This window comes from Schistocerca cancellata, chromosome 3 (genome assembly GCF_023864275.1).
Source record: "Schistocerca cancellata isolate TAMUIC-IGC-003103 chromosome 3, iqSchCanc2.1, whole genome shotgun sequence".
Lineage (NCBI taxonomy): Eukaryota > Metazoa > Arthropoda > Insecta > Orthoptera > Acrididae > Schistocerca > Schistocerca cancellata.
In genome coordinates, this window is record NC_064628.1 from 207,531,203 (window position 1) to 207,534,266 (window position 3,064).

A 3,064-nucleotide genomic window follows, 5' to 3' on the forward strand; every position below is an offset into this window, starting at 1 on the left:
CAACACTAGAGGGAAAAATGACTTTTCCTAACCGTTATTGACACTGTCTAAAACTAAACTCCTCACGGTAGAGACCGGCTGCCGTGTCGTCCTCAGCTGATAGGCGTCACTGGATGCGGATGTGGAGGGGCGTGTGGTCAGCACACTGCTCTCCCGGCCGTATGTCACTTTCCGAGACCGGAGCCGCTACTTTTAAGTCAGGTAGCTCCTCAATTGGCCTAACAAGGGCTGAGTGCACCCCGCTTGCCAACAGCGCTCGGCAGATCGGATGGTCACCCATCGAAGTGCTACCCCAGCTCGACAGCGCTTAACTTCGGTGATCTGACGGGAACCGGTGTTACCAATGCGGCAAGGCCGTTGGCCTATTGAAACTGTCAGCTGCTCAAAAAGGAGTACATTATTCAGCAACAAAAATCTTTGATCATTTGCCCAATAACATAAAGCGTCTGGTAGGTAGCAGATCAAGTTTTAAATCTAGATTAAAATCATTTCTTTTGGGCAACTGCCGGCCTTTGTGCCCGAACTGTTCTAGGCTCTTCAATCTGGAACCGCGCGACCGCTACGGTCGCAAGTTCGAATCCTGCCTCGGGCATGGATGTGTGTGATGTCCTTAGGTTAGTTAGGTTTAAGTAGTTCTAAGTCTAGGGGACTGATGACCTCAGATGTTAACTCTCATAGTGCTTAGTACCATTTGAACCATTTTTTTTAGACAACTCCTTCTATTCCATGGACGAATTTCTATTTCAGAACTGGTAAAATAAAATTGTACCTCTAAATGTTGTTGCCTGTGTAGAACTAAAAATTTCAGCAAAATTAATATTAGCACTATTCGTGTGTGTATATATATCTTGTAATCTGATTTGTTCCACATCATATCGATAAAATAATCGAAAAATGATCCACAGAACGTGACATAACTAAACTATAAATAAGCTTCTGGCAGGAAATATGTTTTTGAAATACAAACTGTTGCAGAAACTACCAACACGCAGGATATATAGTATTAATTGGGAGAGAAGCGCATTTGGTGAATTCAGCGCGCTGGAAAAACAACTTCGGGAGTTTCAAAACACGATTTTTTAATTATTTACAAACGACTGTAAAGTAGTTCGATATCTTTCCCACCGCTGTTACAGGAAAACTACAAAAACAAAACACTCATTATAGAGCTATTATATCTCCTGAGTGTATCTCCACGGAGTGGAGAGGAGCTGGTGCTACTGCCACAAGATTTTCGCGGTTTTTGAACAGTTACAATTTTTAAAAAATACCACGATCACCTCCGAATACAGAGATTCTAATATTTTAGGAAGCGGAAGCCAATCAACAACAGATGAAAATGCTTCGCTGTTTCAAGACCTTCAGTTCTGGAGTAGCCATGTGTTCCTCAGTTAGCGAACACCCCTGAACAACAGAGGAAAAACGGGATGTGTTGCACTGTGTCTATTAGCAAAGGTGAGCAGTTGTTAGACCTTGAGAGAAAGAAAGTGAAATACTGAAGCAAGACTTCGATAGAAGCTAAAATAACGATCTTCCGTTCTTTCAGAGTTCATTGTCAAATGGAGCTGAAATCCCATCTTGGCAAAATCTTAGACTGCGAAACTAAATTCGAAATTTCATTGTTGCAGAACTTCAGTCGATTCAAGAAGTCATTTCTGTTTTGAAACTTACTGATATTAATGCTTCATCATCCATGGTAGGGAAAAAACAAACGTAATGACGCAGTTAGGAGCGTTTGTTGTTGTTGTGGTCTTCAGTCCTGAGACTGGTTTGATGCAGCTCTCCATGCTACTCCATCCTGTGCAAGCTTCTTCATCTCCCAGTACCTACTGCAACCTACATCCTTCTGAATCTGCTTGGTGTATTCATCTCTTGGTCTCCCTCTACGATTTTTACCCTCCACGCTGCCATACAATAATAAATTGGTGATCCCTTGATGCCTCAGAACATGTCCTACCAACCGATCCCTTCTTCTTGTCAAGTTGTGCCACAAGCTTCTCTTCTCTCCAATCATATTCAACACCTCCTCATTAGTTATGTGATCTACCCATCTAATCTTCAGCATTCTTCTGTAGCACCACATTTCGAAAGCTTCTAATCTCTTCTTGTCTAAGCTATTTATCGTCCATGTTTCACTACCATACATGGCTACACTCCATACAAATACTTTCAGAAACGACTTCCTGACACTTAAATCTATACTCGATGTTAACAAATTTCTCTTCTTCAGAAACGCTTTCATTGCCATTGCCAGTCTACATTTTATATCCTCTCTACTTCGATCATCATCATTTATTTTGCTTCCCAAATAGCAAAACTTCTTTACTACTTTAAGTGTCTCATTTCCTAATCTAATACCCTCAACATCATCCGACTTAATTCGACTACATTCCATTATCCTCGTTTTGCTTTTGTTGATGTTCATCTTATATCCTATCCATTCCGTTCAACTGCTCTTCCAAGTCCTTTGCTGTCACTGACAGAATTACTATGCCATCGGCGAACCTCAAAGTTTTTATTTCTTCTCCATGGATTTTAATACCTACTCCGAATTTTTCTTTTGTTTCCTTCACTGCTTGCTCAATATACAGATTGAATAACATCGGGGAGAGGCTACAACCCTGTCTCACTCCCTTCCCAACCACTGCTTCCCTTTCATGCCCCTCAACTCTTATAACTGCCATTTGCTTTCTATACAAATTGTAAATAGCCTTTCGCTCCCTATATTTTACCCCTGGCACTTTCAGAATTTGAAAGAGAGTATTCCAGTCAACATTGTCAAAAGCTTTCTCTAAGTCTACAAATGCTAGAAATGTAGGTTTGCCTTTCCTTAATCTAGCTTCTAAGATAAGCCGTAGGGTCAGTATTGCCTCACGTGTTCCAATATTTCTACAGAATCCAAACTGATCTTCCCCGAGGTCGGCTTCTATCAGTTTTTCCATTCGTCTGTAAAGAATTCGTGTTAGTATTTTGCAGCTGTGACTTATTAAACTGATAGTTCGGTAATTTTCACATCTGTCAACACCTGCTTTCTTTGGGATTGGAATTATTATATTCTTCTTGA

General features: G+C 40.9%; 1 pseudogene; it reads right to left on the reverse strand.

Annotated features, from left to right (window-relative positions):
- Positions 1-244: 244 nt before the first annotated feature.
- LOC126177567 (5S ribosomal RNA) lies at positions 245-362 on the reverse strand (annotated as a pseudogene).
- Between the last annotated feature and the right edge of the window lie 2,702 nt (positions 363-3,064).